Below are 13479 nucleotides of genomic sequence, written 5' to 3'. Positions count from 1 at the left end.
TCAGTGCCAGGGGCCACATTAGGTAATCAATAAATATTTGTTGAAAGAATGAATGAAAGACAATTTGAGATCAATGGTATTTCCTACCACTGTGGCTCATTCTGAAAGGTTGTTGTTGAATCACGTGAATACACCGGGATTCTTGGCCCCCGGAGGAGAAGAATTCAATCCGGGGCCAGAGACGAGGCTTGATCGCTCAGAGCTTTTGTGTAATAAAGTTTTATTAAAGTATAAAGGAGATAGAGAAAGCTTCTGACATAGGCATCAGAAGGGGGCAGAAAGAGTACCCCCCTGCTAGTCTTTAGCTGGATGTTATATAGTCACTAGCAGTCTGTTAATGAAAGAAGGAATGTCTTAAAATTCAGATGGGCCATAAAATGATTAACTTGAATCTTGAAGAAGGGCAGACCACCATACAAATAGTTTCATTTACATAGATTAGGGGAACAATATCCATACTGGTTTGTCAAGTAGGTTCTGGGCCAAGAGGCGGAACCGACTTGGAGACAGAGTTTGGGGTAAAGGCATAGTACATTAGCATAGCTTAAGACAAACATTTCCATAAGAAAAAGGCATTGGTTATCTCTAGACTCGAGAATAGCTAACTTCAGGCGAAGCCGGGTGTCATTATGGCAACACAATATTTTAAGAGAAACCTCCCTTTAAATTTGTATAGAGAAGGAAAAAATATTGCTAGTTTGTTTCCTCCTGCCGCTTAAGAGAGATAAAAATGTCTGACACTTGCAGGCTATTTCCTCTATTTGGAGACCCCTGGCCTTCCTGCCTGTTACCCTCTCAATTCCATACAACATAATTGAGGGGTTAAAAAAATGCTTGCTGAATGGCAATGAAAGGACAAATGAGGCTGAAGGGGATGAATACATCCACATGTGTTTTCTTTAAGAATGCATCTAAGTCTTTTGTTTTCTGACAGAGAAAAGAGAAGTTTGCACTTACCCAAGAGGAAGGAAATTGGTAAGTCAGGTGAAAGGGCTGGGTTTCTAGGACTGTGCTGAAAGATTAGGAGATGAGAGAGAACAAAGGGAGCAAACATGAAGGTCAAAAAGAGTGAAAGCTGCAGAGGTGCAAAGATTCACTAAGACTCTGGAGGTGGCACTCCGCTGTCAGACAAGTGTGAACTTGACCAGAAACAGAAAAGTGGAGATCACTGGAGTTAATGAGGTCCAAGAACCCAATGAAGAACCTATCAGAAGTGTCATCAGTATGGGTGTTGAAGTCACTGAGGAGAGCTGCCTTCAAAAAGAACTCTGTAATAGTAAATATAACCATGATACCAGAAGAGGACTGTTTAATAAAACAATCACATTAGGGCCCTATTCAAATAAGTTGTGCACAGAAATCACGCACCTGATTAACTCCAACTGGTTGCACTTATATTCGTGAATAACATTTTAAAATTATACAAGCCAGATGCTCATCGTAGTCTCCCTGCCTCACCCAGGCCTGGATGGAACCTGGAACACCATGCTCGCGCACTTCTCTGACCCCAACGGATTCTCTCCGGCTTCCGACCCCTCAAAAACGGACTTGCCTTCCAGTCCCATGGCGGAGCCCACTGCCTAACCCCAGAGCCCACCCTGGAAACGCCTCGAAGATCCCGTCTCCACACACTCTGGGAATGCTCTGAGACGGTGGCTGCCTCCGTGCCCGCCGCTGCCAGACTCGCGGCTGCAGCTTCCCCTCCGCTTTCACCGTGGCCTTCGTGCCCACCGTGCACAAGCCGCCAGCCATGATGCCCGCTCCCTTGCAGGAGTGCCAGAACTACCACCCAGACTGCGAGGCCGGCGTCAACGGTCAGGTCAACCTGCAGATCTATGCCTCCTATGTGTACCTGTCCATGGCCTTCTACTTCGACAGGGACGACGTGGCCTTGAAGCGCTTCTCCCACTTCTTCCTGCGCTGCTCTCACAAGCATAAGGAGCAGATCGAGAGCCTGATGCACCTCCAGAACCGTCACGGGGGCCGCTTCTGTCTCCAAGACCTCAGAAAGCCTGACCGCACTAACTGGGAGAGCGGCCTTCTGGCCATGCAGTGTGCCCTGCACCTAGAGAAGAGCGTCAACCAGAGCCTGCTCGACCTGTACCAGCTGGCCACTGACAAGAACGACCCTCACCTGTGCCACTTCCTGAAGACCCGCCACCTGGACCAGCAGGTCGAGTTCATCAAGAAGCTGCGGGACCATGTTAGCAACCTGCCTAAGATGGGGGCGCCGGAAGTCAGCATGGCAGAGTACCTCTTTGACAAGCTCACCCTGGGCGACGGTGACAAGGAGGACTGAGCTTGAACTGGACCTTTTTTTTCTTCCAGTTTTACCAGGTCTTCAAATAAAGTTATTGATGCATAAATAAAGCTCTCAGATTTGTGTGTGCAAATCTCTCCTTTTAAATTTGAAACAGTTATCCAGGAGCCTCTCCACCCACACATGCCCCATCTGTGTGCAGCTCAGGACCTCCACAGAGGGAAGGCCTTACATGGGCCCTTGGAAAACACAGAATCAGTCTTCCCCTTTTAAACAATGTGGGTATATGGGGTAGACTGGTGTGGGGTGGGATGGGGTGGGGGTGAGGTAGGGCCCTGGTGAATGTGGGTGCATATGCATAGTAAAAGCATAGAAGCATAGCCTGAAAATCATGATTGCAGTTGCCTCTGATGAAGAACTGAAGGGAATGGGATTGGGCAGGGGTTAAAATAAATGGAGTCTTCAGTTTCATCTTGGTGGGGTCCATGGGGTCGCAAAGAGTTGGACATGACTGCGCGACTTCACTTCACTTCACTTTGGTTTCATCTGAACTGTTTATATTCATTAAAGTATACAAATATTATTGGTTAAGAATGACTAGCAAGCCCTGGAGAAGGAAATGGCAACCCACTCCAGTATTCTTGCCTGGAAAGTTCCATGGACAGAGTCTAATGGGTCCATGGAGTCACAATGAGTCAGACATGACTGAGCACTATCCACACACACACATGAATAGCAAGATGGAGAGTCGAGAGGATGACTTGGGAGTCTGAATGGTAGAGAATCTCTTTGACAAGTTCACTCTTGGCAACAGTGATTATGGAAAAATGAGTGTTAAAGCTGGCTTGCCCATTAACATGGGGGTGACTTCCTATGGTCAGCAGTGCCTGGCATGCATGTTGCAATAACAACTTCCACTTATGTATGTTTTCTTTTCTTTGTATCATACGTATATAGGTATACATGTCTCTGTGTGTGTATATATGTATATACATTTTTATTCCATCCAGCAGCAGAGTTCATTTTAAATGTCTAGACTAGATTCTGAATGTATGCTTAAGAAAATGCCCTTTGTTGAAAAGCAGTTAGGTGATTACATTGGAAAATGTAATCTGAAAATGATATAACTGCTTCTGAGACCTTTCCTGAGCCTGGCTGTATTTCTGCCCTTGGGTTTTATACACCTAACTTGATTTAGTTTTTATTTGCTACCAAGAGAACTTAATAATATGTCTTATTATCAACACACCTTTACCAGCCTCTGTGTAGTTATCTACAGTAGAATAAATAGTTCTTCTAGGGTAGTACATGACATTTTTCTCTTCATCCTTACCACAAAGTCTACTGAAAAGAAAAAGGATCAAAGGGTGGAAGGGATCAAATGAAAACAATGCCTGAATGGAAATACAAGATACTGAAGGCTGCTACCACATGCATCCCTTCTCACTTGGAAGTGTTTCTCTCATAATTTACAGAATTTTAATTCCTTAGACCAACCTTCCAAAGAATGTGTTCAGTATCAGGCAGTGCCACAAAACCATTCACAAGGGTTCAGTGAAAAATTTTTATGAATCAAAGTAACAGGATTTGGGGTTTGGGGTTTTTTTCAGTTTTTGCTTACTCTAGGAATTTTAGGATTGATCTAAAAAATATGCATTGTCACTTTATAACACAGGCATAAGGTATTCAAGTTTTCCCAAACATTCTGACCATGGGAGCCTTCTTCTACTAAACCTCACAGAACAGTGCTCCAAAAAAAATAGCTTTGGAAAAAACGTTAAAAGGCTCCCACCATATGTTGTTCCAGAAGCACATCAGTTCAGTTCAGTTGAGTCACTCAGTCCTGTCTGACTCTTTGCCACGCCATGGACTGCAGCATGCCAGGCCCCCCTGTCCATCACCAACCCCCAGAATTTACTCAAAATCATTTCTATTGAGTCAGTGATGCCATCCAACCATCTCATCCTCTGTCATCCCCTTCTCCTCTCGCCTTCAATCTTTCCCTGCATCAGAGTCTTTTCAAATGACTCAGCTCTTCACATCAGGTGACCAAAGTATTGGAGTTTCAGCTTCAACATCAGTCCTTCCAATGGACACTCAGGACTGATTTCCCTTAGGATGTACTGGTTGGATCTCCTTGCAGTCCAAGGGACTCTCAAGAGTCATGTCCAATACCACAGTTCAAAAGCATCAATTCTTCTGTGCTCAGCTTTCTTTATAGTCCAACTCTCACATCCATACATGACTACTGGAAAAACCATAGCCTTGACTAGACAGACCTTTGTTGGCAAAGTAATATCTCTGCTTTCTAATATGCTGTCTATGTTGGTCATAACTTTCCTTCCAAGGAGTAAGCGTCTTTTAATTTCATGGCTGCAGTCAACATCTGCAGTGATTTTGGAGCCCCAAAAAATAAACTCTGTCACTGTGTCCACTGTTTCCCCCCCTATTTGCCATGAAGTGATGGGACCAGATGCCATGATCTTAGTTTTCTGAATGTTGAGCTTTAAGCCAACTTTTTCACTCTCCTCTTTCACCTTCATCAAGAGGCTCTTTAGTTCCTCTTCACTTTCTGCCATAAGGCTGGTGTCATCTGCATATCTGAGGTTATTGATATTTCTCCCAGCAATCTTTATTCCAGCTTGTGCTTCTTCCAGCCCAGCGTTTCTCATGATGTACTCTACATAGAAGTTAAATAAGCATGGTGACAATATACAGCCTTGATGTACTCCTTTTCCTATTTGGAACCAGTCTGTTTTTCCATGTTCAGTTCTAACTGTTGCTTCCTGACCTGCATACAGATTTCTCAGGAGACAGTTCAGGTGGTCTGTTATTCCCATCTCTTTCATAATTTTCCACAGTTGATTGTGATCCACACAGTCAAAGGCTTTGGCATAGTCAATAAAGCAGAAATAGATGTTTTTCTGGAACACTCTTGCTTTTTCCATGATCCAGTGGATGTTGGCAATTTGATCTCTGGTTCCTCTGCCTTTTCTAAAACCAGCTTGAACATCTGGAATTTCACAGTTGACGTATTGCTGAAGCCTGGCTTGGAGAATTTTGAGCATTACTTTGTTAGCGTATGAGATGAGTGCAATTGTGCAGTAGTTTGAGCATTCTTTGGCATTGCCTTTCTTAGGGATTAGATTGAAAACTGACCTTTTCCAGTCCTGTGGCCACTGCTGAGTTTTCCAAATTTGCTGGCATGTTGAGTGTAGCACTTTCACAGCATCATTTAGGTTTTGAAATTGGTCAACTGGAATTCCATACCTTCCTAAAAAAATATGTCATTCGGTGTAGTGATGGTAAAATAGCTGCAGTGTATTTCATTATGAGAAAAGATGGTTATGGTGTTACTGGTAGAAATATGCTCAGAATGGACCTGTATTCGTTAGGGTTCTCCAGAGAAATAGACCTAATAGGGTATTTATATTATGTTATACTGGATTGGATTGGATAGGATATATAATAGGATATTATATAATATAGGGTAAAATATAGTAATGCAGTTGACCCTTGAACAATATAGGTTTGAACTGTGTGGGGCCACTTATGCATGGACATTTTTCAGTGAATCCTACAGTGCTACATGATTCATGGTTGGTTGAATTTGCAGATGCAGAAATCGATTATGCAATTTTTAACTGTGCCCTAACCCCATGTTGTCCAAGCGTCAACAGGTATATGTAGAGGGGGATTGATTTCTTTTAGGGAATTGGCTATTAACTTCGGTTTATGTGATTGTGGGGCCTGGAAGTTGGAAATCTGCAGGGTAGGTTAGCAGCTTGGAAATTAAGGTAAATGTTTATGTTGCAGTCTTGAGTCTGAAAGCTAGAAACTCAGACAGAATTTCTATATTGCAGTCTGGAGGCATAGTTCTTTCTTCATAGAAAGACTTCAGTCTCTGTTCTTAAGGCCTTCAACTGACTGGACAATGTCCAAGCACACTATGGAGGGATAATCTGCTTTACTCAAAGTCTACTGATTTAAAAGTTAATCACATCTAAACTATATCTTCACAGCAACTTCTATACCAAACAACCAGGATCCATAGCCTAAATTTACATGTAAAATTAACCATCAGATGGTAAACACGAGTGAGGGCAGGCTGATGCAGGCAAAGTGTCCAAGTGGGTTCAATCAGAGTGAGTGTGATTGGGTATCTCAGAAGGGCTGGTACATGCTCTGTGGGTCGGGAAGGCAGCAAGGTTGCAGACTACCTGAATCTGTTGGGGCTCAAAAATGGTGCCCTGAGCTAGCAAGAAGTCTGCCATAGTAAATGTGGTAGGTGACTAAGATTAGGCAGAGACACACAGGATGTCATAATTGAGACCAACTAGGCTTCATTTGGAGAAGGCAATGGCAACCCTCTCCAGTACTCTTGCCTGGAAAATCCCATGGATGGAGGAGCCTGGTGGGCTGCAGTCCATGGGGTTGCGAAGAGTCGGACATGACTGAGCAACTTCACTTTCCCTTTTCACTTTCTTGCATTGGAGAAGGAAATGGTGACACTCCAGTGTTCTTGCCTGGAGAATCTCAGGGACAAGGGAGCCTGGTGGGTTGCCATCTATGGGGTCGCATGGAGTTGGACACGACTGAAGCGACTTAGCAGCAGTAGCAGCAGCAGGCTTCATTTCATCATGTTGATTTTCATAGTTTATTCTCATGCCCTTGTTCATCTATTCATTATATAATACTCCAGTCAGAGCCTTTCAGCTTGCTTGAGCATTTGTTTATTAGCTTGGTGGTGTGGCTTTTAGTTGTCAGTATTGCAGTATTCATTTTTGGAATATTAGTTCATACTAAGGCGGTTATTGCCTGTTGACTGAACAAGCCAGTTGTAGTTCCTCTTCACTCCATAGTGATGTCACTTTTCTTCAACTCAGGAAGGGTTGTTTGAATAAGCAAATTGCTTCCACTTCTAGTGTTTCAACTGCCACTTGGATACTTGCCAAAGTGTCATGACTCCATTATCCTGTGTGCCCACCAATTATATACATACTACTTTTCCTTTCCTGTCTTGCATATGCTGAATTTTGATTTTCTTCAAATTTGATTACCTTGGATAATACCACTACTACTTTGGTTTTTAAAGCTTTTGAAAGCCTTTTGGGCCTGTAAAAGGCACAGGGCTCTAGCAATGGAATCCTCATATTTTGGTATGTGTAAGAATCATCTATAGACTATGTGAAAGGCAGATTCTTGGTTCTGTTTCTAGAAAGTTCAGATGCAATTTAAATGCAGAGGGAGGTGTCCATAATCTGCATTTTACAGGAGCTACACTTCGTTTCTCTCTACTATGCTTAATATTTATTGTGTTTATTCATTATAATGCAATATGCACTTTAGAAAAACTAAACCTTTTTTGAGGGATAGTAGATTTATCAAACAGTTTGCAGATATAGAACAGAGAGTCCTCTGTACTCTTCACCCATCTTCCTCTAATGTTAATCTTTTACATAGTACATATATTAAAACTAAAAAAGAAGTCAGTGTTATTTTTAGCTAAACTCTAGACATTTTTCAGATTTATCAGTTTTTTTTTTTTTTTTTTTTTTTACAATTATGTCTTTTTTCTGTTCTAGGATCCAATTCAGTATATCACATTGAATTTAGCTGTAATCTCTCTTCTATGGTCTCTAACATGTTCCCAGCCTTTCCTTGTTTCCTATGACCTTTATTAGTTTTGAGAAATACTGGCCAGGCTTTTGTAGAACGGCCTTGAATTTGGCTTTATTAGGTGATTTTCTCATGATTAGACAAGGGTTTGGGGTTTGGGAGAAGATTACCGTAGAGGTGAAATGTCTTTCTCATCACATTGTGTCAAAGGGGTACATGGGTTTTCACTAGTGACGTTAGCCTTGATCACTTGCTAAGGTGAAGTCTGCCAGATGTCTTTGCGGTGAAGTTACTATTGTTCCCTTTCCATACTCTTTCTTTTGGAATCCATCCCACACTCCTGAGAGGGATTTTTAAAGCCCCATATCCTGGAGGGAAGAGGATTTACATATGTTATTTGAAATTCTTTGTAAGAAAAATTTGTACCTTTCCCCCCATTTATCTATGTATTCAGTTATTTATATCAGTATAGGCTCATAAATATTTATTTCATATTCCTCTATAAATTTAAAGTATAATTAATTTTGTTACTCTAATTGTTTCAGCTTAGGCTATCCAGTGCTGCTTCAGTTGAGTTTTTATGTTCCTTTGATCTGTTTCCCTCCTTTTGTTTTTGAGTGTTTCCTTATTTCCTGGCAGGACATAATGCTCCAGACTCATCTTGTGGTTTCATTGCCCTAGCCCTAGAATTAGTCATTTCTCCAAGATGTCTGCTTTTTGTTTTGTTTTTGTTGTTTTGGAGAACCATGTTTAGAAACTAAGGCCTAAATGCTAGATGTGTTTTTTGCTACTTGGTGTCATTGTTTCCAGTTGTTCTGCAGACAGTTATGAAATATATGCATGTACACACATCTATAATCATTTCTGTAGGTGTCTGTCTCTATACATATTAAACTAAACATGAGTTCATACCAATGTCGGAGACTCTAATCCAATATCACATGGTTCATTCTAGCTTTTGCCCCTTACTTATATGTAACTACTTTTACTGACTCACCTTGACTCACCTTGTGCTCTGTCATGTCTGACTCTTTGTGACCCTTTGGACTGTAGCCTGCCAGGCTCCTCTGTCCATGGGGTTTTTCAGGCAACAATACTGGAGTGGGTTGTCATTTTCTCCTCCAGGGAATCTTCCCAACCCAGGGATTGAACACAAGTCTTCTGTGGCTCCTGCATTGCAGGCAGATTCTTTACCCGCTGAGCCATCAGGAAGCCCAAATTGTTTATCATTTATTCACTTATTTGTTCTGTCCTAGTGTAAATGTGTTTTCATATTTTAAAACTGTATTCCTTTGAGGAACAAACTTACAAACTAAAATTGTGTTTATGTACAGTTATTTTTGTGCCTCATCTTATATTTCCCAATCAAAACATCATTTTCCAAAGTCACTTATGTCAGCTCTTCTTTCCCTATCCCTCTCAATGCCATTTTATCATATATTGATAATACAGTTAAATTCATCTGTCACAGTATGCATTCTTTCCAGGATACTCTGATTAAAAAATGCATATATTACCCAGGTGGTTCAGTGGTAAAAAATCTGCCTGCCAATGCAGGAAATGCAGGTTTGACCCCTGGATCAGGAAGATCCCCTGGAGAAGTAAATGGCAACCCACTCCAGTATTTTTGCCTGGGAAATCCTATGGACAGAGGAGCCTGGCGGGCTATAGTTCATGGAGTTGCAAAGAGTCAGACACGACTGAGCATATACATACATGCACATTAAACTTCACCCTGTGATGTACTATTCTATGTGTTTTGACAAATGCATAGTCATGTATCTTCTGCCTAGTTCTGTACAGTACAGTTTCATCAACTTAAAATATTCTCTGTGAGTCCCCTTTGTAATCAATTACTCCCAACCCCTGACAAATGCTGATTTGTTTTCCATCTCTGTAATTTTTCTTTTCCAGAATGTAAAATAAAGTCATACATAAATAAATATAAATATAAATAACTTACAGTATGTAGACTTTTGAATTGGGCATCTTTGACTTAGCAACATGCATTTAAGATTCAGCCATGTTGTTGTGTGACTCTATAGTTTCTCCCTTTTTATTACTGAAGTATCCATCATGTCAAATACCAAGTTTGTTTGTCTATTCACCTGTTGAAGGATAATATGATTATTTTCAGTTTGGAACAAAATATAAATAAAGCTGTTATAAACATTTGTGTTCAGGCCTTTGTGTTATTTTCAAATATCTTTTGATATTGATTTCTAACATAATTCCACAGTGATAAGAGAACAAACTCTGTATGCTTTCAGTACCTTTAGACTGTGTAAACATAGGTTTTCAATTAACTGGAGCGTATGATTGGATCCTATTGTAATACTATGCTTAGCTCTATAGGAAACTATCAAACTGTCTTCCCAAATAACTGTGTCATTACATTCCCATTAGCAATGAATGTATGCTCCTGTTGTACTTTGTCAACATTTGGTATTGTCAGTTATCGGATTTTAACTATTCTGTCAGGTGTGTAGTGATCTCATTGTGATTTTATTTCTACTTCCCTAATGACATATGCTGGAATAGGAAATGGCAACCTACTCCAGTCTTCATGCCTGGAAATTTCCATGGACAGAGGAGCCTGACAGGCTACACTCCATGGGATCATAAAGAGTCAGACACGACTGAGTATACATGAACATGCATGCAATGCCATATTATGCTGAGCATCTTTTCATATGCTTATTTGTCATCTGTATACCTTCTTTGGTAGTAATATGTATATATGTATTTTTCTTCCTTTTATTCTTGTAGATTGTGTGTGTGTGTGTTTATAAGTTAGGTTGCTTGTTTTCTCATTGTTGAGTTTTAAGAGTTCTTTATATATCCTAGATATAAATCCTTTCTACAGTATATTCTTTTGGCAAGTAAATGAAATGGATACAAGGTATAAATAAACTTTAACAGTAATATGAAAAATTTTGAATATGCCCAATTGAACTTTTGGATATTTTAGATAAGTGAATACTCATCTTAACTTGCTTTGTTGTTGCTGTTCAGTCACTCAGTTGAATACAACTCTTTGTGACCCCATAGACTGTAGCACACAAGTCTTCCCTGTCCTTCACTGTCTCCTGGAGTTTGCTCAAACTCACGTCCACTGAATCGGTGATGCCATTCAACAATTGTGTCATCCTTGGTCAACCTCCTTCTGCCCTCAATCTTTCCCAGCATCAGAGTTGTTTCCAGTGAGTCAGCTCTTTGCATCAGGTGGCCAAAGTATTGGAGCTTCAGCCTCAGCATCAGTCCTTCCAATGAATATTCAGGGTTGATTTCCTTTAGGATTATCTGGTTTGACCTCCTTGCTGTCCAAGGGACTCTTAAGAATCTTCTCCAGCACAACAGTTTGAAAGCATCAATTCTTCAGTGTTCAGCCTTCTGTATGGTGCAACTCTCATCCGTACACAACTACTGGAAAAATCATAGCTTTGACTATCTGGACATTTGTAAGCAAAGTGATATCTCTGCTTTTTAATACACTGTCTGGGTTTGTCATAGCTTTTCTTCCTATTTACCTTGATTCATGGACCTAACATTCCAGGTTCCTATGCAATATTATTCTTTACAGCATTGGACTCTACTTCAACCACCAGACACATCCATAACTGGGCATTGTTTCTGCTTTGGCTCAGCCTCTTCATTCCTTCTAGAGCTATTTCTCTGCTGTACTCCAGTAGTATATTGGACACCTACTGACCTGGGTAGGGGTTCATCTTTCAGTGTCCTATCTTTTTGCCTTTTTATACTGTTCATGGGGTTCTCAAGGCAAGAATGCTGAAGTGGTTTGCCATATTATCAAAAGAAATGGTTGAAACATTGGATCTTATACAATCCTTAGAACTTTCTAAGTAAGGAAGCTAAAATTATAGTCTTAGGAAAATAGTGTCTTACTATTTAAACATCATGAAATCTACTAAATATCTTGAGACTTTAAGGCATATCCCTGTACAGAGAATATGTATTGTGTCCAGTTTACAGAAGAGGAACCAGAGTCAAAAGAGGCATTTATCATGCCTCATTCACAAGGAGGAACTAAAGGATACTTACTACTAATGGTACAAAACATCATTCAGTTACATCTAACAAAGGAAAAGATAAATATTTCCTTGACAAGTTAATAAATTTAGAACAACTAATTCTGTCATGAAAGATGGTGTGATAAAGGAATAATCCAAGATGAATTTGCCTGTATTTAATCTTTATAAAATAGCTTTACACAGGCATTGTTGTAAGCACTGTAAAAGGGATAAAAATCCAACTGATACTATTCATGAAAAAAATCAAGGATTAAAATTGAATCTATATAGTAACAAATATAAATCTGTGATGTTAATTGTTTACTGTTTAAGAGGAAAATGTCTCAGTTTTCAAAATCTAATGTATTTATTTTTATTTCTTTGGTGCTTTATTTTCCTCTTTTAGATCATGTCACCACTGTTTAAAATTCTCACATTATTCTTTCATTTAAAAATTATTTTGTTAAAATACTTAAAATTTTAAAAAACTTACAGAATTTCTAAAGAATTTTAAGAATTTAAAGAATTTTAAAATGGAAATTTTACTTTCCATTTGCAATTATTACAAAATATTGACTGTATTCCCCATGTTGTGCAATACATTCTTGAGCCTCTCTTACACCCAAGAGTTTGTACCTCCCACTCTTCCATCCCTACACTTATATCTCTCCACCCTTCCCAAACCCCGGCCCCCTGCCAACTGGTAACCACTAATTTGTTTTCTGTATATGTTAGTCTGTTTATTTTGTGTTACACTAATTAGTTTTCTGTGCTTTTTAGATTATACATATAAGCAGTATAATCTTTCTGCTTATACAGTATTTATCTTTCTGATTTAGTTCACTTAGCATAATGCCCTCCAAGTCCCTCAATTTTGCTGCAAATGGCAAAATGCCATTCTTTTTATGGCTGAGTAGTATTCCATTTTATGTGTGTGTGTGTGTGTGTGTGTGTGTATATATATATATGTCTATATATAGATACATACTTCACATCTTCTTTATCCATTTACCTGCTGATGGACACTTAGGTTGCTTCCATACCTTGACAATTGTCAATAACATTGCTATGAACATTGGGATGCACGTATCTTTTTGAATTAGAATTTTTGTTGTTGTTTGGATATGTACCCAGTAGTAGAATTGCTGGGTCATATGATAGTTCTGTCTTTAGTGTTTTGAGAAACCTCCATACTGCTTTTCACAGTGGCTGCACAGATTTACATTTCCACTTTTCTACATGTCCTCCCCAACATTTGTTACTTATCAACTTTTTTGATAGTAGCCATTTGGACAGGTGTAAAGTGATATCTCATTGCAGTTTTTGTTTGCATTTCCCTGATTATTAGTGGTGTTGAGCATCTTTTCATGTGCCAGTTGGCTATCTGCATTTCTTCTTTGGAAAAATATCTTTTCAGTTCTTCTTCCCATTTTTTAAATTGGGTTGTCTGCTTTTTGATGTTGAATTGTATGAGGTGTGTGTGTATATATATATATATATATATATATATATATAGGATATTCGGAGAAGGCAATGGCATCCCACTCCAGTACTCTTGCCTGGAAAATC

General features: G+C 39.7%; 1 pseudogene; it reads left to right on the top strand.

Moving 5' to 3' along the window:
- The first annotated feature begins 1753 nt into the window (after positions 1-1753).
- On the top strand, positions 1754-2299 carry LOC113888009 (annotated as a pseudogene).
- The last annotated feature ends 11180 nt before the right edge of the window (positions 2300-13479 follow it).

Source organism: Bos indicus x Bos taurus, chromosome X, assembly GCF_003369695.1.
Source record: "Bos indicus x Bos taurus breed Angus x Brahman F1 hybrid chromosome X, Bos_hybrid_MaternalHap_v2.0, whole genome shotgun sequence".
In the NCBI taxonomy this organism is placed as follows: domain Eukaryota; kingdom Metazoa; phylum Chordata; class Mammalia; order Artiodactyla; family Bovidae; genus Bos; species Bos indicus x Bos taurus.
This window is presented reverse-complemented; position numbering and strand designations above follow the sequence as displayed.